Source organism: Nomascus leucogenys, chromosome 18 (genome assembly GCF_006542625.1).
Source record: "Nomascus leucogenys isolate Asia chromosome 18, Asia_NLE_v1, whole genome shotgun sequence".
Taxonomy (NCBI): Eukaryota; Metazoa; Chordata; class Mammalia; order Primates; family Hylobatidae; genus Nomascus; species Nomascus leucogenys.
Genome location: NC_044398.1, coordinates 13,503,750 through 13,531,227, shown reverse-complemented (window position 1 = coordinate 13,531,227; position 27,478 = coordinate 13,503,750). Strand labels below are relative to the sequence as shown.

General features: G+C 38.2%; 1 protein-coding gene across 1 annotated transcript in view; it reads left to right on the top strand.

Annotated features, from left to right (window-relative positions):
- Positions 1-27,478, top strand: part of JMJD1C (jumonji domain containing 1C) — a 362,166-nt gene that overhangs the window by 67,019 nt on the left and 267,669 nt on the right. The gene's annotated exons all lie outside the window — the stretch shown is intronic.

Below are 27,478 nucleotides of genomic sequence, written 5' to 3'. Positions count from 1 at the left end.
CGTTTTATTGCCATAATTTTCAAAATTTCTGATCATATTTTAATACCAAAGTGAATCATTTTAAGGGAAACCATTTTACCTTACATTGTTCATGTGAATTAAGAGAGTAAGTTGTGAATATGAATATTGACTATGTATTTCACCTTTCCATAATGGTTTTGAACTATACAAACATATACACAGTTATATAATAGAAATAATTATTAAGACCCCTTGAACTACTAAATATAACAAGGAAAAAAGCAAATATGCTTATAGTTAATATAATATTGCATTAAATTTGCCTCTGATTTTTCTCAATCTTAAGAGCAAAATAAGAATTGTGATTAAAATACCATTTATTTTCAGTGTTTTTCACTAGGTTCTACTGCCTTTTTGAATTGCTTTTTTTGGTGTCTTAGAAAACTAAGTGACTAGAGGGTATAGGAGACAAGAAACCTGAGAGTACTGAATCCTCATTTTTATCCCTTTCAATTAGAACACCATTGATTTTTATCAATTTTATTTAATAATGGTTTCATAGGCCAGAAAATTAGGTTAGACAGTTCTTTTTTTCAGAGAGAAGGAAATAAGCCATTTTTAAAGAGAGAAACTTTTCTTGAAAAAAAAATCTGAATCTGGTAGCTTAATACAAGGGAAATAGCAAATGAAGAGCTCTTTCTTGGTAAATAAGAATCCAGTGTGTCATTATGTAGTATCACTTCATGAGGATATTCCTGCAAGAGATTAAAATAATGTTGAGATGTGTAACTGTATAGTGATCAGTGGAACCTAAAGGAGAAGAAACTAATAATAAATATGACTAAAGTTCATGATTGTCAACCTTTTATTTCTTGTATTCATTGCAGTGTCCCAGTGGATAGGGTTAAGCTTTAACGTGCAGAATTGTGGAGGAAACATGTTTGAATGGTTTTTTTCTAGACCTCATACCCAGATACTGTGATCTTAGATATGGAGTATAGGACAAGAATCTGTACTAAAATTTATTAACTTTTTTGATTGGGTACCACAGAAACATAAAAAAGTATATTTTGAATAATCTCACTCCTACACCTGCCCCGATCAGCCTAGTTTACTCTGCATCTGTTTTAAATAACCATTTTTTGTTAATTTCTTATGTTTTCTTCCAGAGTTTTTTGTTAAAGATATGAACAGATGCACATAGTCTTATTCCTCCTAGGTATATGTAATCAAGCTGAGCATCACCTAAAGGAAAATAACCACGTTATAGGTGTTGTGATACAATACAACAGGAACTACACAATTCAACTTATGATGTATTTTTGCCAAGAAGAACTGAACCTGAATATAATGAAGCTTCTAGATTGTGACAACAGTTTACAGGACATATGGAGGTAGAGGAACATGTTAAACTACACCATGAGGATACAGTCAGCCATATTCATTACATGGGGAAGTATAGAGCTGTGCTTTTCAGTATGGTAGCCACTACTCATGTGTGGCACTTTAAATTTAATAAAATGAAAAATCAGGCTAAGTGCAGTAGCTCATGCCTGTAATATCAGCACTTTGGGAGGTCAAGGTGGGTGGATCACTTGAGGTCAGGAGTTCAAGACCAGCCTGGACAACATGGTGTGAAACCCTGTCTCTACTAAAAATGCAAAAGCTAACTGAGTATGGTGGTACAGACCTGTAATCCCAGCTACTGGGGGGCTGAGGCATGAGACATGAGAATTGCTTGAACCCAGGAGGTGGAGGTTGCCGTGAGCTGAGATCGCACCACTACACTCCAGCTTGGGCAACAGAGTGAGATTCCGTTTCAAAAAACAACAACAAAAAAATTAGCTGGGTGTGGTGGTGCAAGCCTGTAATCCCAGCTACTCTGGAGGCTGAGACATGAGAATCTTGAACCAGGGAGGTGGAGGTTGCAGTGAGCTGAGATCATGCCACTGCACTCCAGCCTGGGTGACAGAGGGAGACTCAGTCTCAAAAAGAAAAAAAAAATCAATTTCTCCTTTTAGAACTCTGATCACATTTTATATGTTCGGTTGACACATATGGTTAATATCCACAGTCTCAAACAGTACAAATATAGAAAATTTCCATCATTGCAAAAAGTGTAGATACAGCTCTTCAATTGGATACAGCTATTCTATAGTAACCATTAAAAAAATTAAAAATTAAAACGTGTAATTTTCTGACTAGTAGAAAAAAATTGGAATGATACAAACAGAATTGGAGGCCGGGTGCAGTGGCTCAAGCCTGTAATCCTAGCACTTTGGGAGGCTGAGGCGAGCAGCTCACCTGAGGTCAGGAGTTCGAGACCAGCCTGGCCAACATGGTGAAACCCAGTCTCTACTAAAAATACAAAAATTAGCTGGGTGTAGTTCCAGCTATTCAAGAGGCTGAGGCAAGAGAATCGCTTGAACCCAGGAGGCGGAGGTTGCTGTGAGCCAAAGTAGCACTACTGCCCTCCAGCCTGGGCAACAGAGCGAGACTCTATCTCAAAAAAAAAAAAAAAAATTATTATTCCTTTTTCACATGCAAGTTTTTTCCTAGTCTCTTGCCATTTTTAACTACTTATAGTACATTATTCTGTATGGCTTTGCTTGACAGACACAAAGGATCAGTAAAAATTTTTCCTTTGGCATCAGGCCTTTGCTTCAGCTTAAGAAATTCTTTCTAATTTGAAATTATATTTTAAAACGTTCATCTTTTCTCCAGTAAGATAAAATGTCTTTGTCTTTTGCTATATTTTAGAAATATTTGTGGACTATCTGTTATATTCCATATATCTTTCTGTTTCTTGTACCGCAAGATCAGAGTGTTTTAATGATTGCAGTTTTATAGAATCTTAATAGGTAAGGCAAATCTGTTCATTACTCTTCATTTTCAATAACGGACATTCTTTAAAAAATTTTTCTTATTGTGGTAAAATATATGTAACAAAGCTTACCATTTTAACCGTTTTTGTTTTGGTTTGAGACAGGGTCTTGCTCTGTCGCCCAGGCTGGAGTGCAGTGGCGCCATTGTGGCTCACTGCAACCTCTGCCTCCTGGGTTCAAGCGATTCTCATGCCTTAGCCTCCCAAGTAGTTGTGGTTACAGGCACCCGCCACCACACCTGGCCAGTTTTTGCACTTTTAGTAGAGATGGGGTTTTGCTATGTTGGCCAGGTTAGTCTCAAACTCCTGACCTCAAGTGATCCGCCTGCCTCAGCCTCCCAAAGTGCTGGGATTACAGGTATGAGCCACGCCCAGCTCATTTTAACCATTTTTAAGTGTACAGTTTAGTAACATTAAGTATACTCACATTATTGTGAAATTATCAGTACTATCCATTGTCAGAAGTTTATCATCCCAAACAGAAACTCTCTATCTAATGTCTCTGTGAATTTGCTTGTCCTTCATAAAAGTGGAATCATACAATATTTGTACTTTTGTGTCTGGCTTATTTTAACTTAGCATAATGTCAAGGTTTGTCTGTGTTGTAGCGAGTATCATAACTTCACTTCTTTTTATGGCTGAGTAATATTCCATTGCATATATATACCACATTTTATTTATCTACCAAAAGGTAGAAGGATTGCTTCTACCTTTTGGCTATTGTGAATAATGCTACTATGAACATCAGCATATCTATTTAAGTCCCTGCTTTTTACTTCCTTGGGGTATGTACCCAGAATTAGAATTGCTGGATCATATGGTAATTTTGTGTTTTGTGAGGAACCACTGCACAGTTTTCCACAGTGGCTGCACCATTATATGTTCTCAACAGCAGTGAAGATGGATTCCAGTTTCTCTACATCCTAGTCAACACTTACTATTTCCTGGGTGTTGTTTGAAAATAGTCATCCTAGTGAGTGTGAAATGGCATTTCATTATGGTAATTTTCCCAATGATTAGTGATTTTTGAGCATCTTCTCATGTACATGGTCACAATTTGTATATCTCCTTTGGAGAAATGTTTTAAGTTGTTTACCCAGTTTTGATTCAGCATGTTTTGTTTTGTTTTGCTTTGTTATAAGAGTTCTTTACATATTCTGGTTATTAGTACCTTATCAGATAAATGATTAGAGAGATATTCTCTATTCTGTGGGTTGCCTTTTCACATTCTTGATAATGTCTTTTGATGCATAGAAAAATGTTAAATTTTGATGTAGTTTAATGTATCCATCTTTTATTTTGCTGTTGGTGCTTTTGGTGTCATTTCCCAGAAGTTGCTGCCAAATCTAATGTCATTGAAGCTTTCCTGTCTTCATTTGCTTCTAAGTCTTCTATAGTTTCAGCTCTTGGTTTAGTTCTTTGATCCGTCTTTAGTTGACTTTTGTATATGGTGTAAGATAAGGGTCCCACTTTATTTTCTTACATCTGTTAATCTCGTTTTCTCAGCACCATTTATTGAAAAGACTGTCCTTTTTCCATTGAATAGTTTTGGCACCTTTTTCAAAAATTATTTGGCCATATATGCAGGGGTTTATCTCTGGTCTCTCTCTTCATCTGTATAGTTGTCTCTCAGTTTCATGGGGGATTGATTAGAACCCCCAAATCTGTGGATGGTCAAGTGCCTTATCAGCCTTAAGGTGGCATAGTATTTGCATGTACCTACATACATCTTTCTGTATATGTTCAGTAATCTCTGGAATACTTAAAATTCCTAATACAATGTAAGTGCTATATAGTACTTATAATACCTAATGCAGTGTAAATGCTTTGTAAATAGTTGTTATACTGTATTTTTCAAATTCATATTTTTTAAATTTTTTTCTGGGTATTTTTGATCTACCATTGGTTGAACTCATGAATGCAGTCTGTAAATACAGAGGACCGACAGTATATCTGTCTTTATCCCAGTCCTGCAGCGTTTTTGATTACTGTGGGTTTGCAGTAAGTTTGAAATCAGGAAGTGTGAGTTATTCAGCTCTGTTCTTTTTCAAGATTGTTTTGGCTGTTAAGGGTCCCCTGTGATTCCATGTGGATTTCAGAATTGATTTTTCTATTTCTGTAGAAAACATGGAGATATTAATAGGTTTGTATGTATTGAATCTGTAGATGGCTTTGGGTAGTGCTGATATCTTAATATCAGATTTTCTGATCCACAAACACAGATGTCTTTCCATTTATTTGTGTCTTTAATTTCCTTTGATATGTACCAGTCATTTGTCTCCTTGGTTTCTTACGTATTATTTTTTTGATGTCAGTGTAAATGGAATTGCTTTAATAATTTCCTTTTCAGATTGTCCATTGTTGGTTTATAGAAACACAACTGATTTATGTGTGTTGATTTTGTATCCTGCAACATCGCCGAATTTGTTAGCTCTAAAAGTTTTTTTTTTCTCTGTGTGTGTGAAATTGTTAGGGGTTTGTACATAACAAATTAATGTCATTTGAACAGAGGTAATTTTCCTTCTTCCTTTCCAATTTGAATGTCTTATCTAAGTTTCTGACTAGTTCAATGCTTTGTTGAATAGAAATGGCAACAGCAGGTATCCTTGTCTTGCTCTTGATCTCAGAGAAAAAATTTTTAGTGTTTCACCATTGAGTATAATGTTAGCTGTGGGATGTTCATACCTGGCCTTCATTATGCTGTATTTTCCTTCTTTTCCTAGTTGGTAGAGTGTTTTATGAAAAAATGTTGACTTTTGTCACGTGCTTTATCTGCATCAATTGAGATGATCATAAGATTTTTTTTCCCTTCATTCTGTGAATGTATTGTATTTATTGACTTTTGTGTGTTGAACCATCCTTGCATTCCAGCAATAAATCTCAGTTATGGTATATAATTTTTTTTTTTAATTTCTCTTTTTAAGAGACATGATCTCACTCTTTTGCCCAGGCAGTAGTCCTATGGCTATTCACAGGCAGAGTCATGGTAATGATGGTAATAATGCTGCTATGGTAATAATGCTGCTGTGAACATCAGTGTATGAATATCCTTTTATACACCCCTGGCCTCAAATGATCCTCCTGCCACAGCCTTCCAATTAGCAGGAACTACAGATGGGTACCTCTGTACCTGGCTTTAATTGCATTTAACTAAAAAAAAAAAATTATTTTGTGATGCCTTTCATCGTTTCTTTGCCTTTCTCACACTAATACCCTGGTCTAATTTTGCTTTTCGTTTCCTCTTTTTTTGTTTTTTGTTTTTTGTTTTTTGAGACAGGGTCTCACTCTGTCACCCATACTGGAGTGCAGTGGCACAATCACAGCTCATGGTAGCCCGGACCTCCTGGGCCCAAGCAAGCCTCCTATCTCAGCCTCCCAAGTTGCTGGGTCCACAGGTATGTGCCACCATGCCTGCCTAATTTTTAAATTTTTTTTGAAGATGGAGTGTCCCTTTGTTGCCCAGGCTGGTCTCAAACTGGCCTCAAGTGATCTTCCCACTTCGGCCTCCCAAAATGCTGGGATTACAGGCAAGAGCCATTACACCTGGCCTAACTTTGCTTGGAATTGTGTGCAGTTTTATAGACTAATTTAGGAAGTGTGAATATCTTCATTTCGGAGTCTGCACTTCAAATAACATGTAATATCCCTCCAGCTATTCATGTTTGATTTTTTAAATGTTCTCCAGTGGATATGATTTTCTTCATATAGGTCCTGTGTTTGTTAGGCTTATTCTTAGACAACTATATATTTTGACACTTAGATGTATATTGATATATGCCTGAATCAGTAATACATATCTTTTACTCATTTGTTTCTTCAGACACAACTTTTGGAATAAAAATAATGTGATCTTTCTTTTCCCAGTATATATTTTTAGCTCATATAATAGCTTGGTAGCTTTTTTCATTCATAGGCTTAATAAAGTTACAGTAGACCTTATATATATGAAAAGCGTTATAAAGAAAAAGTGAAATAATGTTACTAGCTTCTTAAATCTTGCCTAACGTTTTAATAAACTGTTCAAGATGTTATTTCATTTATCATGTCTTTTATCATTATAATCAATGGAAATACAATATTTATTTTACAGAATTTCACTTTTAGATTGTGTACCAGTTCATCTTTAAGTGAAACTTAACAAAAAATTTCTCATTCAAAATAGATTAGAAAACATTTTAGTGATGATTATTTACTATACAAAGCAAGAATATATTAGAATCCTTTACATTTTATTTTATTTTTTGAGACGGAGTCTTGCTTTGTCATCAAGGCTGGAGTGCAGTGGTACGATCTCGGCTCACTGCAGCCTCTGCCTCCTGGGTTCAAGTGATTCTCCTGTCTCAGCCTCCAGAGTAGCTGGGATTACAGGCACACGCCACCACACCCAGCTAATTTTTGTATTTTTAGTAGAGAAGGGGTTTCGCCATGTTGGCCAGGCTGGTCTCGAACTCCTGACTTAAGTGATTCGCCCACCTCTGCCTCCAAAGTGCTGGGATTACAGGTGTGAGCCACCGCGCCCGACCTCCTGAAGTATCTTAAACACTTCTTTTTCAAAATGCTGTATCTATTCAATACAATCACAATGTGTTTAGCATGATATATATGTAGACCTTCTGTAGAGTTCTTTTAATTCTCTGCAATAGCCTTCAAATGATTTTTCACCTCTGTCAAGTTTTAGAGAACTGCTTTGTTTCTATTTCTCTAGAACTCTCCTTTAGCAAGGGTTAAAATTTGGAGAATGGCAAACTGAGTTTCTCTTATGTATTTCCTTCAGGTTCTAATGTTTTTAAACATTGGTAGGAAGTTGAGGAAACAACAGATCAGAGTGTATCCACTTCAAACAACAAATGGTTATACTCTAAATTCTTGGCTGAGGTACTTGTGATATTTTAAAATGTATTGGGGCCAGATGTGGAGGCTCACACCTGTAATTCCAGCACTTTGGAAGGCCGAGGCAGGTGGATCACTTGAGGTCAGGAGTTCGAGACCAGCCTGGCCAACATGATGAAACCTCGCCTCTACTAAAAATACAAAAATTAGCTGGGCATGGTGGCATGCATCTGTAATCCCAGCTACTTGAGAGGCTGAGGCAGGAGAATCCCGTGAATCCGGGAGGTGGAGGTTGCAGTGAGGGGAGATTGTACCGCTGCACTTCAGCCTAGGTGACAGAGCAAGACTCCATCTCAAATAAAATAAAAATAAAATGTATTGGGAAAATGTTTAGTTTTACTAAATTCAGTAATGCACAAAGGATGAAAAGAGGATAGGTGCTTTAGGTATTTATTGTCTATTATGTCTTTTTTATTTTTACATAGGACAGAAAAGCAATAACCTAGGTTTTCACAATACTTTATTAGACTTTGTTCCAAGGAAATTTTTTCTTTCTCGCTTTTTATTTTTATTTTTGGAGACAGAGTCTTGCTCCATCACTCAGGCTGGAGTGCAGTGACGTGGTCTCAGCTCACTGCAACCTTCGCCTCCTGGGCTCAAGCGATTCTCCTGCCTCAGCCTCCAAAGTAGCTGGGATTACAGATGTGTGCCACCATACCCAGCTGATTTTTGTATATTTAGTAGAGATGGGGTTCACCTTCTACCTTCCTCTATGGTTGACATACTGCAACTAGATGGACAGTGCACTTATACTGCTGATTCCTTTTAGTTGTGATATTGATGCCACAAAACCTTAGAAAATAAGATTTGATCACTTCAGGTTATAAACTGTTACCTTCATTACTTCTGTCCTTCTAAGTAATTTGGAATATTATGATTCATGTTAGAGTACCCAGCAGATGTGAAGGAAAATATATAAGCTTAGTGAAATTTTGACTGGTCACTTAATTGTTCATTGGGAAATGAAAGAGGTCTAGAATATGTTGAAGTTTATTACAGACAAAAATAAAAATGAAGGGGAATCTAAATGCATTAACATTTTGTACCTTTTAATATTACAGTTGTTTTCTTCCTCTGTTTCAAAGTTTTCCAGATACTGTAGCCTGCTTTTTACTCTGTTGATAAAGAGGAGGTGTCTGAGAAGCTTTGTAGAAATAATGTGGGAACATGGAGAAGAACTGAATTGAGGTCAGGGAAGCTATAAACCTTTGAGTGCTTTTGTGATGTGCTACGCTCTATGGGAGGCTGTGTATGAGTTCAGGCTTGAGAAACTTGCTTGATAAAAATGTGACTATTAACACTTACTGTTCCTTCTTCTTGTTAAGAGTCTCTTGAGAAGATGAATTTTTATTTAAATGCTGTTTTGTCATTTTTTTCTGGTTATAAAATGGTTACAGATATTTTGTCCTTAGAGTTCTACCTATCCCTCACAAATAACCTGAAACATAAATATAATAACAGAGTCTGTCACAAAGATAGGAAATTCCTGGTGATTCAAGAGAAACTGGAATCTCTAGTTTGTAAGGAAAATAGTCTCTATCTTTGGCTCCTTTGGCCTGTAAAGTGCTTGGTATTATACAGATTGTCCCCAGTTTCTTGACTCCTATTATGACTTGAACCTGCTCTAGAAAGGCTTCTGCCGCCATTACTCCAAGGAAACTGCAGTGATCAAGGTTGCAAATTACCTCCGCTTTTTAGAATCAAGCATCATTTCCCAGTCTTCATTTTACTGGGCCTATCAGCCGCATTTAATATGGTTAATCACCTTCTTTTCCTTCAAGTACTTTGTTTATTTTGCATCCTAGGACATTATGCTCATTTGGTTTTTCTCGTATCTGTCTTTCTTGCCTCTCCTTGGAAGGTTTTCCTCATATTCTACAATCCTTTAGGGGCTAGTTTCTTGGACGTCTTTTCTAGCTACGCTCTTGTTCTTGGTCACATCTATTTGTATAACCTTTAATACCATCTATATGCTGGAGACTTCTATATCTATGTCCTTGTTTGGATCTCTCCCCTAAATCTCAGACTCTTATTGAAACAGCCTATTCATTGTCTCCATTTGGATGTCTAATAGGCATCTCCGACTTAATATGTCTGCAGCTGAGTTCCTGATACTAACCTGTTCTGCTTTGAGTCTTCATTATCCAGTAAATAGCAACTCCATCCTTCTAGTTTAGGTCCCTTGCAGTCATCCTGGACTCCTTGCTCTCACATCCCATATCCAAACTGTCAGGAAAGTCTTGTTGGTTCTATCTATAAAATATATTCAGATCCCAGGCGGGGCGCAGTGGCTCACGCCTGTAATCTCAGCACTCAGGGAGGCCAAGGCGGGTAGATTGCTTGAGTCCAGGAGTTCAAGACCAGCCCGGGCAACATGGCAAAACTCTGTCTCTACTAAAAATACAAAAAATTAGCTAGGCGTGGTAGCATGCGCCTGTAGACCCAGCTACTTGGGAGGCTGAGGTGGGAGAATCACCGGAGCCTGGGAGGTTGAGGCTGCAGTGAGCCCAGATCACACCATTGCACTCCAGCCTAGGTAACCAGAGTGAGACGCTGTCTGAAAAAAAAAAAAAAAATTCAGATCCCAGCACATGTCATCTTTTCTATTACCATTATACTAGTTCAAACTTCCATTATCTTTTGCCTAGATTTTCCTCTTAAGAGTCTCTTGAGTCTATTTCTAGTAGTCACTTAACTAGTTACTTGTAACTAGATATCTAACTGCCTCCTAACTAGTTCTTACCCATAAAAGTCTATAGTACCTATAGGAAACAGTCAGATTATGTTACTTTTATGGTCAGATGCCTCCAAAGGCTTCTAAACTGATTAAGAATAAAAGATGAAGGCCTTATAATGGGCAGAGAGACTCTACATGATATCCTGCTTTCCAGTCATTCCACATTGACATTATCTTCTGTTACCCTCTTACTTGGCCTTTTTGCTGTTCCTTGAACATGCCAGGTCTGGTCTCCCCTTATGGCCTTTGCACTTGTTTCTCTGTCTAGAATTTTTTCCCCAAAGATATCCACATGAGTCCATCACTTCTTTCAGGTACGTATGTTCAAATGTTAACATGCTTGCTTGTTTTGGTCTTCTTTGAAGACTACCTTATCTAAAATTGACCTCTTCCCTCCTCCATCAACATTTTCTATCATATATCACCAAATATCACTCTACTTGCTTTGTCTCTTATTTCTTTTTTAAAATAAAAATCATTTAAAGACTGGTTCCTGTTCTCTCACCCAGGTTAGAGTACAATGGCGTGATCATAGCTTACTGCAGTCTCAAATTCCTGGGCTCAAGTGATCCTCCCAAGTAGCTGGGACTACAGATGTGTACCACCACACCCAGCTAATTTTTTTTAATTGTTTTTTTGTAGAGACTGGGTGTCACTATGTTGCCCAGGCTGGTCTTGAACTCCTGACCTCAAGTGATCCTTTCACCTCAGCTTCCCAAAGTGATGGGATTACAGGTGGGAGCCACTGCATCTGGCCCTTGTCTCTTATTTCTGTCATACTAAACATTGTACTTCTTTTTCTGCATTAGAATTAAATTGCTCCATTAAATGGACTTTTGTCAGCCTTGATAAACTGTATTCCCAGCATTGAGAACATTGCTTAGTAGATAGTAGGTATTCACAAAAAATTAGCTGGGCGTGGTGGTGGGCACCTGTAATCCCAGGTTCTCAGGAGGCTGAGGCAGGAGAATCACTTGAACTTGGGAGGTGGAGGTTGCAGTGAGCTGAGATCGTGCTATTGCACTCCAGCCTGGGCAACAAGAGTGAAACTGTCTCAAAAAGAAAAAAAAAAAAAAGATAGTAGGTATTCAGTAATTGTTTAATTAATTAAATAGAAGTGTCCACCAGGTACGGTGGCTCACACCTGTAATCCCAGCACTTTGGGAGGCCGAGGCGGGTGGATCACTTGAGGTCAGGAGTTCAGGACCAGCCTGGCCAACATGGTGAAACCTGGTCTGTACTAAAAATACAAAAATTAGATGGGTGTGGTGGCTTTCGCCTGTAATCCTAGCTACTCGGGAGGCTGAGGCAGGAGAATCTCTTGAACCCGGGAGGTAGAGGTTGCAGTGAGTCGACATTGTGCCACTGCACTCCAACCTAGGTGACAGAGTGAGACTCTATCTCAAAATAAATAAATAAATAGAAATGTCCTAGAATTTTTTGAAATTTATCTTTAATTCTTTGAGATGCATCACTTTTATTTTGAAAAAATCCTAGTAAAGCCAATAAAATAAAACTCTGTAATTTGCATATATGAAATCAGAGAACTCCCCAGTCACTTACTGTTATGGATTGACTCTCAGTAAATGTTTTGAATGTATAAATACCAAGTATTGATTATGTATGTGGTCAGTGTTGTAGGCATTTAAGAAGTAAACCCATTTTCAACAAATTTCTACTTCTAGTGGAGAGAGGTGATGAATATTCAGCAGTTGATTCATACTACTGTATACAGTTGTGGTATATTTACAAACATGTTATTTGTTCCCAGTTCCTGGCACAGAGCTTCTGATACCCTTGGACTTTCCCGAGTGATAGGGGTGATAGAAGTGTCATTTGTTCTATGAGGCAAGCCTTGGTGGACTTCTAGATAACTTGAGGATATGGTGTGGTCACCAGAAAGACCAGACCTTGATTAGAAGCTTGAAACACTCTTATCTCCATGCCCTAACCTCTGGGGAGTGGGGAGTGACTGGAGATAGAGTAAATTACCAGTGGCATATGTAACCAAACCTCTATAAAAGGTTTGCATATGTAACCAGACCTCTATAAAAACCTGTCAAAAAGCTGGGAGCAGTGGCTCACTCCTGTAATCCCAACACTTCGGGAGGCCAAGATGGGTGGGTGCCTTTGAGCTCAGGAGTTTGAGACCAGCCTGGGCGACATGGCAAAACCCTGTTTCTACAACCAATACAAAAATTAGCGGGGTGCGGTGGCTCACGCCTGTAGTCCCAGCTACTCGGGAGGCCGAGGCTGGAGAATCGCTTGACCCAGGAAGAAGAGGTTGCAGTGAGCCAAGATGCTGCCACTGCACCCCAGCGTGGGTGACAGAGTGAGACCCTGTGTCAGAAGAAGAAAAAGCAAAACAAACAAACACAAAACCCTGTAAATGACGGGATTTGGAGAGCTGAGAGGGTGACACCCTGAGAGAGGGTATGGAAGCTGGAAGCTCCCTTACTTCCTACCTCACCCCATGCATTTCTTCTATTTGGTGGTTCTTGGGTTGTATCCTTTATAATAATAATCTAGTAAGAAAATGCTTTCCTGAGTTCTGTGAGTTATCACACCAAATTACCTAACCAGAGGAGGGGGCCTGGGAGCCCCCAATTACTGCTGGTCAGTTGATCAGTCAGAGGATTGGGGAACCCCATGCTTGTGACTGGTGTATGAAGTAATGGCAGTCTTGTGAGCCTTAAATCTGTGGAATCTGATGCTAACTCTGGGTAGTTAGTGTCAGAATTGAATTGTAGGGCACCTAGTTGATATCAGAGAGTCGGAGAAGTGGTATTGGAAAAGACATCACCTCTTTGGTGTTAGGAGGAAAAAAAAACTCAATAATTAAGGATTGGATTATGTAGTAATAAGTGCTGTAGATATTAAGAGAAGGAACATTATGAAACTGTGGCATTGTTATACTTTCTATGACAGGAAGGCTTAATGGAGAAGCTGGATTATATAAAGGATGGGTAAGAGTTGTGTTTGATGAACAGACTGCATTCCAGAGAGAATAATGTGAATATTTGCTTGGAGGCAAGAAATGTATGGCATGGAAATAGAAACACTTGCCACATTTTTATGCCATCTTGAAAACTTTCTCTTCATTTTCTGGTTGGTTACATTTTGAATTAGAATGCATTTATTTTATGCACATTAAATAGATAATATTCTGCTGCATTGCTAGAAGTTACAGATGATATAATGACCTAAGTCTCTTCTTTTTAGAAGTTTTTAAGTTTAATCGTTCTTTGGAGTTGAATCTAAAACAAATATGAATACACATACCTTCTTCATATATATTCAACATTGTCTTAATATATTTTGTGTGTGCGTGTAATATACTTTAAACTGCATTGTAAGTTCTCTGGTATCCTAGATTTATTAAGAGTAACTGATTTCAAATTGATACATACCCAGGTTTAAAAATTGTTGGCATTTTTTCTCCCTGGCAATCTAGGACATCCTACTCTGGGCTTGTTCACTATACTCTTTACCCTGTAATGGCAAAACTCAACTCTTGATTAGATCAATCTTCTGAATCTTTGGACAGTATTTTTGGTTGCTTGTCTGTACATCATTTTACCAGGTCTAATTTTCTTGCTGAAGATCTCATCAGTTACCTCAACCAGTCATCAGTATGTACATTTAACACCTTAGATGTGTAGTCCACACAACAGTGCTTAACAAATAACAGGTACTATATAAATATTCTTGAATATTTAAATGTCTAGTAGATGTTACTCACTTGGGTCTCCCATGCTTCAAAAACACCTAACGCTGTTAACATTGAGAAGAGGATTGAGAGAAGCAGAATACAAAGGTATTTATTAAGGTGATTATAATAGCTGTAGAATAACAGGCAAGAGAACTGAAAGTGATTGAATAATGAGAATAAAAACAAAGGAAGAGGGTTGAGTGTGGCAGTACAAAGGGATCAAAGTCAGGGTTTCTTTCACTCCCACCATATGTTGGAGTTAACCCTTTAAGTCAGCAGCTGATTATGATGTGATTTTGCTGAAAATTGGGTGATGCTTGGAAAAGGAAAACTGAGAAGAGGGCGTTAAGTAAAGTTGAGGAATTCAAAATGAGATAATTTTGAGGACTTACGATCTAATGCAAGAGGAAGGGAGGAATGATTGGTATTAGTTCCCATTAATACAGTACTTCCTGTGTGCTACGTATTGTCTTAATCTTAAGCACTTTATATGTATTAACTTACTTCGTCCCCATGGAAACTTTATATGTTCATTACTACTGTTATTTCCATTTTATAGATCTGGAAACTGAGGAATAAAGAGGCTGTAAGAATTTCTCCAGCTCTTGCATATTATAACTGATAACTAGTATTTGAACCCAAGTCCTATGACTCCAGAGTCCACTTTCTTTTGTGTTATACTGGGTCCCGGTAATAGAATCCAAGGACACCTTTAGGAGTTACAGAGTTAAGTGACTGTCAAGATTCAGTCTAAACAGTGTAAAAAAGGGGGAGTCTTCTAAATCAATGGATTAAAGAGAGCTTTTAGTTCTTTTGTATATACAGTAGTGTTTTACACACGACCTTTTTCTATTTGTCCATTCCTACTGTCCTTTTAAAGCACAGTTCTTCCAGGAAGTTTTCCCTGACCTCAAGCACTTTTCCTCCTACTTGTTTGTGTTAGTGACTTCATAGTAGGTTGTCTTCATAACTATTGCTTGTATGATTTAACCTCTCTGAACCATGGCTTTTTTGATCTATAAGATAGGTACTATTTTACCTAAAAGGGTTGTTATATGAATTGAGTGAAATTGTATGAAGCAGTTACCACAGTGCCTTTTTATGTTTCTTTTACTAAACCTGGTTGTGCACACTTAGTGTTAGGGAGACTTCAGTAGACAGTACAGTAATAAAGGTCAGTAACCTCAAGGCTCAGTCTTCAAGGAAGATATTTTGAATTAAAATATCCAGCAACAATCTGGTGGTTCTCTTCCTTCTGAGACTCGGTTGTCTCCTGGGGTTCTAACAGGTAGATCATAGAAACTTTTTGTAAAGGCTACCATTATTTGGTGGATGCTCAGAGAATGGGTTTGAATTTTGTTGATTAGAAACTTCTGAAGGAAAAACAATGTAATTAGAATCATTTGAGGTATTACAGAGGCAGATGTGAATGCTTGGATGTTTATTGAAATTGCAGAATTTTCTTATTGATTTGAGTAATACTTCCTTAATTGGCTCTCCCTCGTGCGCTCACACGCTTGCGCTCTCTCTCTCTCTCTCTCTCTCTCTCTCTCTCTATATATATATATATATATATATATATAATTATTATTTTTTTCTTCTGGGACAGAGTGTTGCTCTTGTCACCCAAGCTGGAGTGCAGTGGTGCGATCTCGGCTCACTGCAACCTCCATCTCCCAGGTTCGAGCGATTCTCCTGCCTCAGCCTCCCGAGTAGCTGGGATTACAGGCGCCTGCCGCCATGCTCAGCTAATTTTTGTATTTTTAGGAGAGATGGGGTTTCACTATGTTGGTCAGGCTGATCTCAAACTCTTGACAGGTGATCCACCCACCTTGGCCTCCCAAAGTGGGCAATAGATACTGAAAAAATAACTATCAGTAATCCTGGTTAGTTTTCTGTAATGTGCCTACGTTTCTCAGTGTCTTTACACTGTCTGTAGATTAAGGTTGCTTTCATATGTCACTGTCACCTTAAGCATCATTGTGTCTCATTCCCTTGCTGCATACGTACTTTTCTCTTATTGGTAGGTATCGTCATCCTTGTAGCTGATAGAGAAATAAGTTCCTAGTTAACTTTATGTCAAATCACTTAAAAAAATAGACTATAGACTAGAAAGACTGCAGTATATATGTCAGTGAAGTGATTTCATGACATGTAAGTGACTTTTTTGTGATCTACATGTTGTTTTTATGTATGACAGTATTAGAGAATTATACAGTCTGTCAGTTATTTACCTAAATAAAATAATTTGAGGTGACTTTTGTTAAGGATAACTATGAATAAGATTGGTAAAATAGAAATAAGGCCTTACAAAACATCCATGTAAACTGAGGTGGTTCAATAGAAATATCCTCCTCAACTTAAATGTATGAACAAATGATAACGTGTTTAATTCTGAAATTTGTTACCTGTGTGGAGTTGGTGAGAGTCAGGGATATATTTGGTAAATAATGAAATAAATAAATTTTTAAGAGATTGTTTTTCCTGGCTCTGAGTTTAAAAAGGACGCATTTTTCTTAAAGTAGTATTAAATGTTGTAATTAATAGTGATGTTTATAATAGTTTTGTGGTTTGTGTGGAGGTTCTTCATATGGCTTTTAAAAAATAATTCTCAGTGAAAGCCGGGAACAGAACATTACACAATAACTTTCTGTTGTTTCTACAGAGAAGAAAGCTACTAGGTCTAAAAATACAGCTTTATAAAATGATAGAATTTTGAGTGTGTACTAATGGGCATTAATACTTTATCCTGTGGTATTTGAAGACCGTTTTCACACAAGCATCTTCAAATATCAGTGTTATTTAGTCTTTGACAGGTGTTGGATAGCAGTTAAAGATTGAAGTATGAGGGTGCAATCCTAGATTTAAAATCCATTCAGCAAATACTTATTGCGTGCCTTGTACATATCAGGCACTGGGAATAAAGTAGTGAACAAAGTGGATCAAATTGCTGCCCTTATGGAAATCAATTTATGGAAGGAGAGACAAAAGATAAGAAGATAAATGAGTATGATGAATGGTATGTAAGATAGAGATAAGTGCCAGGAAAGAAAATGAAAGCATGAATGTTGAGGGGATGGAGGTGACATTTTAGATAAGGGAGCCAGAGAATGCCTCTCTGTGTAGGTGACTTTTGAGTGAAGACCTGAGGGAAACAAGGAAGCTAGTCACGTAGATGTCTGGAGTAAGTACCAGGCCTAAGGAAGAGCAAGTACACAGCCCCTGAGATTGGGAATGAGCCCAGCATATTTGGGGAGCAGTGAATGTGGTATGGTCAGAGAGGAATGAAAAGTGGGAGAGGAGAAGGAAAAGATCAGAAGGGGAACAGGATGGCAGGGGATAGTTTGTGAAGGACCTTATAGACCATTGTAAGGATTAAGCTTTCATTCTGGATGAGATGGGAAGGCATGAATGAGGTGGTTTTAAAAGGATCCCTCTACTTTCTTTGTTGATAGTAGACTCTTGGGGTGTGGGGTGAGGCAGAAGCAGGGAGAGCAGTTAGGAGGCAATTGTAACGATTCTGTGGTAGCATTAGATCATGGTGATAGCAATGGTAGAGGTGATGAAAAATGCTCAGATTCATATTTATTTCCAACACAGAATTGATAAGAGTGGGTTGCTGAATTGCATCTGATGTGAGAGACAGGGTTAAAAATGGGTTCTAAGCTTTTGGCTGTTGCAAAACATAGAGTTACCATTTTTTTTTCAGATGAGAATTGACTGGAGGAGCAGACATTTTGGAGAGTGGTGGTGATAGTGGTAATAATACTGGGGATTAGGAATCTATCTTTTAGATACGTTAGATTTGAGATGCTTATTTAGACAGGCAGTTACTTAAAGTATCATGTTTGTTAGTTAAAGGGAGAGGTCTAGGCTGGAGAATCTGGGAGTAGTCAGTATATAAATGGCATTTAAAGCTATCAGACTGAATGAGTTGATGTAGAGAGTGAATATAGAACATACTTAAGTGTTAAACCCTGGAGCAGTTTTTAAAGATTAAGTAGATGAGAAAGAAGGGACAGGGAGGTATGAAATCCAGAAGTGATGTTCAGAAAGCTTAGTGGAATAAGTGTTTCGAAGAGGAGGGATTACCAGTTTTGTCAAATGCTGCTTGGTGAAGTAAAATAAAGGCTGATAATCTACAATTCAGTTTTAGCTAATGAGTCGTTGGTAACCTTGATAAGCAGTTTCAGTGTAATAGTGGGAACAAAAGCCTGATAAAGTGAGTTTACTGGAGAACTGGAGGTGTAGTAGATTGGAGACAGAGATTACAGACAAGGCATTTGGGAAAAAGAGAAATGGAGCAGAGCTTTAGGAAGAAGATAAGATTTTGTAAAATGGAAGACAATATACCATATTTGTATGTTGATGAAAACAATTCAGAGATAGGATTAAGTTGATGATGCAACTAAGGAGGAATTACTAGAACCCTGTCTTTAAGTAGTAGCAGAATTGGCGTTAGATAGTACCATAAACTTACTCCCTAGTAACAGAAGAGAAGGAAGAGATACTGTATTTGGGAATAGCTGTAGGTAGCTAGGTAGTGAGAGAGAGGTAAGAGCTTGTGGAAATCTGATTGCTTCTGCTTTTTAGTGAAATACCAGCTGATAGGATTTGAGAAGAGAAGTTATGAAATAGTCATCTACGGGAGTAAAGATTGAATGAAATAAGGAAATTATGTACAGCAAAGACTGACTTGACATTGGTCATGATTTTTTAACTGACATCGTTAATCTTTGATGAATTCATCATTCACTTCCCTACAGTCACTCATCTCCAGCTATGTTCAGCTGATTGATTAGATACAGAAACAAAGTAGGCGGAGAGTTGGATTTAATGATTGGGGTTTGGCTGGAAAACTAAGATGCATTCAGAGATGGGCAAATGAATTATTCTAATGATAGACCTAGGATTTTACATTTGGTAAGCAAAAAAGAGAAAATGAGAGATGAATAACAATGAAACAGTGTTGAGATCAGTGAATCTTAGGTCCAGGGGAACTTGAATGTGAAAAGGAAAAATAGGAGGTAGTGGCGTGAGAGAGAGAAAGGTGCTTGAAATCGAGATTTTTGAGGGATTGCTGTTTGGGGCCATGATAAGGGTCTAAGATAGGATTTCTTATGTCTGAAAGGATAGTCCATAGGTTTATATTGCCCGAGTAAAGTTAAAGATCCTCTGGTCTAGAGTATGCCATGGTAAGTCAGTGGTTGAGATAAGGTTGAGGACAAAATCATTAAAGAAGAGGAAATCAAAGAAGTGAGAAATGGAACAATTAAAACATTCATCACTGTGGATACTGAAATCACCAGAAATGATTACTGGACAGAAACTACGACAGAAATAATACTGAATGGCATGATGAATAACATCTTAGGGTAAGCATGAGTGTGGTGGATAACTGGTTGATGGTAGTAGGTTAGTATAATCTGCTGTTCAGATTTCAAGGTACTGATTTTTAGAGCTGAGAGGATAGAAGTCTGAAATCATGGTAGAGGAAACAGCCACACCACCATACAAGAGAGCTAGTAAGTAGCTTCAAAGGAGATTTTAAGAGTGACTTTAACTTGGGGAATTTAAGAGCTGGAGTCATTCTTTACTTCACTGTGGCACCTTTGAAACTGTTACGTTAACATAAGGTAATTGAAGAATTGTTATCCCTCTTGTATTCAACTGAATATTTAATGTTAGCTTACAGAAATTTGCAGTTGTGAAAAAGAACAGAAACTTGTGTTGAATTCGGCTACTCCTTAAATATGCATTTTTAATACTCTTTAACACCTCGTCCCTCCTCATATAATCTCTCAAGGCCTGTGATTACATATTGCATATTGAAGTCGCTTCTTTTTTCTCTTTCATAGATATTAATGCCTTCCAATGCACTGTTGTTGATAGAATATAAAACTATGAGGTAAAAATATCTCAGGGTTTTGCCTTTGAATATAGAATCTAACCTTTCCACCATATTGGGTATTTATTTAGAGAGAGTACTCAAGTATTTTGCCACACTCTTTTTTAGTTTGTTTGTTTGTTTGTTTGAGACAGAGTCTTACTCTGTTTCCCAGGTTGGAGTGCGGTGGTGGGATCTTGGCTCACTGCAACTTCTGCCTCCTGGGTTCAAGCAGTTCTCATATCTCAGCCTCCCGAGTAGCTGGGATTGTAGGCGCATGCCACCACGCCAACTAATTTTTGTATTTTTAGTAGAGATGGTGTTTTACCATGTTGGCCGATTGGTGTCGAACTCCTGACCTCAGCCAATCCACACTCCTCAGCCTCGCAAAGTGCTGGGATTACAGGTATGAGCCACCGCGCCCAGCATTGCCACACTCGTAAGTCATTTTCAACTGGAATTCAGGAGTCACCATGTGGGACACTGTGAGCCAGTAGAATATTCTAAAACTTAGAAATACATATTAATCCTCAGAAATTAGAAATTTCTTTTCCAAGCTTTTCATTTTCCATTTCTTGGACTATTTGTTGTTACAATCTGTGTTTACTATAATCTTTCCAAATTAAGTGTTAATTTTGTCTCTGTTCTACTTATTTGATTTATTCAGTTATTCCCTCCCACTTTTCAGTTATTCAGCATGTTAAAAGTACAAGTGTTTCTTTTCTGGAAAAAATAAGCCAAAGCTAGAAATTGTTCAAGCAGGAGATTATGTTTGTGGAATGGAAGTGAACCTCACCAAAATAGCAGTGTGTTATATACTGGACTGGCATGTATACAGAAAACAGCAAATTGATCTGTAAGGCACTGTTGTAGTAAAGGAGTGCAAGTTATAACCTCAGCTGAGTGATAAAAAGTAATTTATATGAGAAGATTACAGGTCAGGAAATGATTTATTCCAAATGCAAATACTTGAGCACATTGTTCAATAGAGACAACATTTCTGTGTAGGCTATTTCACAGACAATGTGAGATTTTAATTGGCGTTCTAAAGATATGCTGTTGGTATGAGGAAGTGTTGTGAGGAGGGCATTTTAGAGCAGATTTTAGTCTAGGGCAATTTTTTTGTCCATTACAAATCCTTGTGAGTTTTTTCAGTGCCCTGTAAATTATGAAGTTAATTGCTCCAACTTTTGGGAACAGGAACTATTCCAAACTCAGGTGAACTTAGAGAATTTCACTCTCTGATCCTTTCAGTTTGTTTCATCCACCTTTGTGTAGCTTCTTAAAAGCACATAGGCTTGGTCAATCTTTTTTTTTTTTTTTCTTATTAGATGCGCTCTGCCTTTGTTGCCCAGGCTGATCTTGAACTCCTGGGCTCAAGTGATCCTTCCCGCCTTGGCCTCCCAAAGTGCTAGGGTTTACTGCGTGAGCCACCGTGCTTGGCCCAGGTTAGTCAATCTTTATCTCATTGCTTAGAGAGAACCTCCTCTGGAAATCTTCCTTTCTTGGTAGCTTATTCCTCTCTGGTATCGTATCCTGAGAACTCCAGAGTCTTAGCCTCCCTGGACTTCTTTATAGCCTTATCTCCTTGACTTACAAAGGCTCCTGAATCCCATGTGATTTCCCCCTTCTTTGCAGGATAGTTTGGAAACTCTTCAGTCAAACTGGTGTGATCAGAAAGCTTACATAATTTGTTTCCCATAACCCAGACCATTGCCCTTTGTTAACATATGTTGCATCTTAATTGTTTCATCTATTTTTCCAGGTTTTTTTGTTGTTTCAGGCAGAAACATAAATGCCAACTCTGCTAATTCATCTCACTGAAAACAGTCTGCTTATTAAATTTTAGCTTTTTGTTATTAAAATTTAAATAAAAAGTACGTGGTGGGTACCCAATAGATGTTGGCCCCAAAGCTGCAAAATACTGGCTTGTAGAAGTGTTTTGTTGGTTTATATGACAATTTAAATTTTGGGACATTAAACATAAAAACTGGATTTGGGATTTCTCTTGATACGTTTATACTGTGATATTTTGTTTGCATTTCAGCATTTAGCTGGAACTGAAAAGATTCCTAGTTTAGTCACAGCATACCCTCTCTAAATTGTTACCTTAATTTTCCCTTTTTTTTGGGAACTCAATTTATGTCATATGGGTCAGGTACAGTGACTCACACCCGTAATCCCAGCACTTTGGGAGACTGAGGTGGGAGGATTGCTTGAGGCCAAGAGTTCAAGACCAGCCTGGGTAACATAGTGGGACCCCATCTGTACAAAAAATAATTAACTGCATGTGGTGGTACACGTGTGTAGTATCAGCTACTCGGGAGGCTGAGGTGGAAGGATCACTTGAGTGCCAGAGGTCGAAACTGCAGTGAGCCATGATCTCACCCTTGCACTCCAGCCTGAGCATCAAAGCGAGACCCTGTCTCAAAAAAAAAAAAAAAAAAAAAAAAAGAGTACATTGTTTCTTGCCCAGCAGAGTTTGAGTTTGAAATTTGTCATTGAGGAGATATGAATATTATCATCATGGTTTGTGAATGACATAATTGAATTATTAGTTATTCCTGATGTTACAGTTAAGCCATTGCTGCTATTTTTTAAATTCTCGATACCTAAATAAATAAATCCCTTAGGCTGGGCGCGGTGGCACAAGCCTGTAATCCCAGCACTTTGGGAGGCCAAGGCGAGCGGATCACCTGAGGTTGGGAGTTCGAGACCAGCCTGACCAACATGAAGAAACACCATCTCTACTAAAAATACAAAATTAGCCGGGCATGGTAGCGCTTGCCTGTAATCCCAGCTACTTGGGAGGCTGAGGCAGGAGAATCGCTTGAACCGGGGTGGGGGCGGCGGAGGTTGTGGTGAGCCCAGATCGCGCCATTGCACTCCAGCCTGGGCAAGAAGAGCAAAACTCCATCTCAAAAAAAATAAAATAAAAAAAATAAAATACATAAATCCCTTGTTTGAGATCCATGTATATAGGAAAACATTATTTTTATTGTGTTTATAACCTATGGTAGGTTGACAGTGAAGGGAAGAGCTCAGGACAGTTAATGAAAGCATCACCTTTTCTTTACTGAGATCTCCTATGTAAGGAGAGCATTCAGTTAGTCTTAGAATTGTCATGAAAGTTAGATTAGGGAATGTTCATAGCATTGTGATCATCATCTTAGGTATTCAGTCTGTGAATTTCTGTTTTTAGGTGTAATCTGACAGTTCTGTAAAATAAACATCAGCAATGTATGCTTCTTATGGCTGTTCTAGGTCTCCGTGTTTTTATTATGAACTTGTGTCTGATCTTTTCAAGTTTTTGACTCATGGTATTTTTTCCTCAATGCCAATTAACAGTGGTTAAACAAAATAGATAAGGTTTTCCTTCTAAGTCCAGAAGTAGACATTCCAGAGTTGATGTGATCATTTAAGGATGCCAGGGCTGTTGAAGACTGGGCTGTTGTTCTCTTGGTCTTTTCCTCATGGTCAGTTACAATATAGCTGATACTGTTGTTGTCTTCCTTAGTTCAGCTCCAGGCAGGAAGGAGGAGGAAGCAGAAAAGGGCAAGAAGGCTCATATTGTTACACACACAATGGGTGTGTTCATTTGCTTGGTGGGTGACAAGTCAGTGACCACAACCAAGTAGGATTTAACGGGGATTTTATTACTTGCACCAAGTAAGGAGGACACTAGGGATAGTCCCAAAGGCAGTGCCTCCCCAAACAAAGGTGAACACCCAGGCTAGTTAGCTGAGTCATTGTATTAGAGGTGGAATAAAGGCAGTGCAGGCACATTTGTCATGCTTTTACATACATCAAATGTATAGAAAATGGCACATAAGCTACTTCCTGGATAGGGATTTTAGTATGGTAGTGAGGAGAGTTTGCCAAAAGTTCTTCTCCAGTTTAGGCATCTCTGGACCCAACCACTGGGCTGAGCTTCTTTCTGGAACTTCTTGAAACAACAAGAACTCAAGGCGCAACAGTTAAAAAAGCGAGTTTTCTTTTACTTTTTCTTTTCAGACGGAGTCTCGCTCTGTCGCCAGGCTGGAGTGCAGTGGCGCTATCTTGGCTCACTGCAACCCCTGTCCCCTGAGTTCAAGTGATTGTCCCGCCTCAGCCTCCCGATTAGCTGGGACTACAGGCATGCACCACCATGCCCAGCTAATTTTTGTACTTTTAGTAGAGGTGGGGTTTCACCTCGTTGGCCAGGATGGTCTCCATCTTTGGACCTCGTGATCCGCCCGCCTCGGCCTCCCAGAGTGCTGGGATTACAGGTGTGCACCACTGCGCCCGGCCACAAGTGAGTACTTTTTCACAGTGCATACCCCAAAACCTGGGGACCCTGAGTTACAATATCACCTTAGTTTGCCCCTAGTCAAGGAGCTTTCTAAAACTCACCCCAAGTCATCTCAAATATTACATCTTACTTACCAGAATTATGTCATATTATCGTCTCTGTCTTCCAGAACCTTAAAAATTTTAGGATAGTCCATTATTGCCCCTAGCAAAATCAGTGTTCTTTTGGTAAGAAAGCAGGAGTAGGATAGTCCATTATTGCCCCTAGCAAAATCAGTGTTCTTTTGGTAAGAAAGCAGGAGTAGATGGATACTGTATTTACAACTTGAAGTCCCTACCTCAGAAACCACCATACTTTAGGAGCCTTCCGTTATACCCATAGGTTGTCCTCCTCATTTACCATAACTGTGCCCCTTCTGAAAGCATAAACTACAATATGTCATTCTTAAATATTTCAGTACATTAATCTTATTTTTTCCCTTAGCTTTTATTCTCTTAACTTCCTCAATAATTAAGTTGGTCTTTTTGAATGAGATGATTGCCCTCCAGATGTTTTGAAGGCAGGAGAGGTGATTAATGTTTGTAAGTCAATATATGTTATAGTATTTTATTGTTCATACTCTGTCATTTACTACTTTCACAGACCAGTAGATATACTTAGTTATAAAGTATATAATCCCTGAATTTGTTTGCTTTTCATGACCATCTGCACTGGTTTTATTGTCATCTAATATAGGTGTTAAGCCATTGTCACTTTTTTAAAAAAAAAGTTTTGCCAGGGTCAGTGGATCACGTCTGTACTCCTAATGCTTTGGAAAGCGAGGTGGGAGGATCGCACTAACCCAGGAGTTCGTCTTCACCGAACGAAACAAAACAAAACAAAAATTAGCCGGTATGGTGTTAAACACCTTGTAGTCCCAGCTACTCGGGAAGCTGAGGTGGGAGGATCTCATAAGCCCAGGAATTCCAGGATGCAGTGACCTGTGATCATGCCACTGCTCTCCAGTGAGTGAGCTCTTGTCTCTAAAATAAGTTAGTTTTATTGAGATATAATTTACATAGCATAAAATTGAACTTTATAAAATTCATTGATTTGTAGTATACCACAGAGTTGTGCAACCATGACCACTATCTAATTTTAGAATACCCCCAAAAGAAACCCACTATCCATTAGCAGTCACTTGTGTTCCTCTTCCTGCCACTTCCAGCCCTTTGGCAACCGCTTATCTACTCTCTGTCTCTATGGAAATGTCTGTTGTGAACATTCCATATAAATGAAATCATATAATCTCTGCCCTTTTGCATCTAGCTTTCTTTCACTTAATATAATGCTCTCAAGATTTATTCATGTTGTAGCATGTTGTTAAGACAACTTCCTTATCAGATAATGATTTGCAAATATTTTCTTTTATTCTGTAGCTTGTCTTTTCACTCTCTTGATTTTGATGAAGCCCAATTTATATTTTCTTTTGTTACTTGTGCTTTTGGTGTCACATCTAAGAAACCATTGCCCAACTCAGTGTCACAAAGATATTCCTACATGTTTTCTTCTAAGAGTTTGATAGTTTTGGGTCTTACATTTTGGTCTCTGATTTGTTTTGAGTTAGTTTTGTGTATGGTGTGAAGTAATTTCCTAACTTTATTTTTTGTATATGGAAACCCAGTTGTCCCAGTACTATTTAAGAGACTCTTCTTTCCCCCATTGAGTTGTCTTGGAACCATACCAACTTTTTTAGAAAGTGACTTTAGAAATAGTTGTGCATAAATAAATATGTTTTTTTATTCTTAATACTGAATCTGGAGATTTAGAAATGGGATAGAGTTTTTAGTCCTTAGATAAGAGCTTACTTCCCTGTTTACAATGACTAGGATAGCAAGTAGCTCACAGTAGAACTCTGAATAGGTTTGTTGAATATATATGGATGGTCTCTTGAGAGGAAATTGAGTGGGTGAATTTAAATGTTGGAGCATTCAGTTAGAGATACTAAAATCATAAACATTCTTATTTGTAGTAATATAGTGCTATAATAAGAGGCATAGTGATGATTCTTTTTCCTTTGGTTTTTTGATTGTGCTGAGTATTCATACTTGTTTGAGATGCCAAGGTGCTGCTTTCTCAACTGGCAAATGTTTTAGAATAAGAAAACCTTTGCTCACAACATTTTCCTTGCAGGCTACTTTAAATTTTCCCTTGAATCTGAAAGCCTATGTAACATTGTATCAAAGCAACTCGTTTTATGCATCTGTGTTGATCATTAATGGTGTTTACCAAATAGTTTTTGTTCTTATCCTTCATGTTAGGGGCTGTGACTAATTCTGGCCAGTAAGTGAGTTGTGAGAAAAACAGATGTATGAAACAAAATTGTGCATCCTAATATTGCTGCAGTATTTAAGTTCCAGTATAAGATCTTCAAAGCTGTCTTTTTTTTTTTCCCTTCCGTCCTTGGATCCTGAGGCAACATTTTGAGGTGCTATTCCCTCTGAGTTAAAAAAGACCTGCCAAGCCGCACTCAGTAGCTCATGCCTGTAATCCCAGCACTTTGGGAGGCTGAGGTGGGCGGATCACCTGAGGTCAGGAGTTTGAGACCAGCCTGACCAACATGAAGAAACCCTGTCTCTACTAAAAATACAAAATTAGCCAGGCATGGTGGTGCATGCCTGTAATCCCAGATACTCGGGAGGCTGAGGCAGGAGAATCCCTTGAACCCGGGAGGCAGAGGTTACGGTGAGCTGAGATCGTGCCATTGCACTCCAGCCTGGGTAACAAGAGTGAAATTCCATGCCCCTGCCCCCCCACCAAAAGAAAGACCTGTCAGTAAGGAATGGACAGCCTGAAGAAGTAAATTTTATTTTAAGCCACAGAGATTTTATGGTTCTTTGTGTAGCTACATAACCTGGCTTACCTTGACTGAGTATTTTTTTCTTGTTAGATTCTGAGACTTAGATAAGAGTATTATTATAATAGTATAGGTATTTCAGAAGTACTTAGATAAAAGTCAAGGATAAGGGAAAGATACATGGCATTGAACAATTAGCATTTTTGAGTTTTAGTTTCTTGCCCTTATTGTTTCTTCTCTTTTTTTCATTGTTCTTAATTTTCTTTTATGTTTTGTTTCC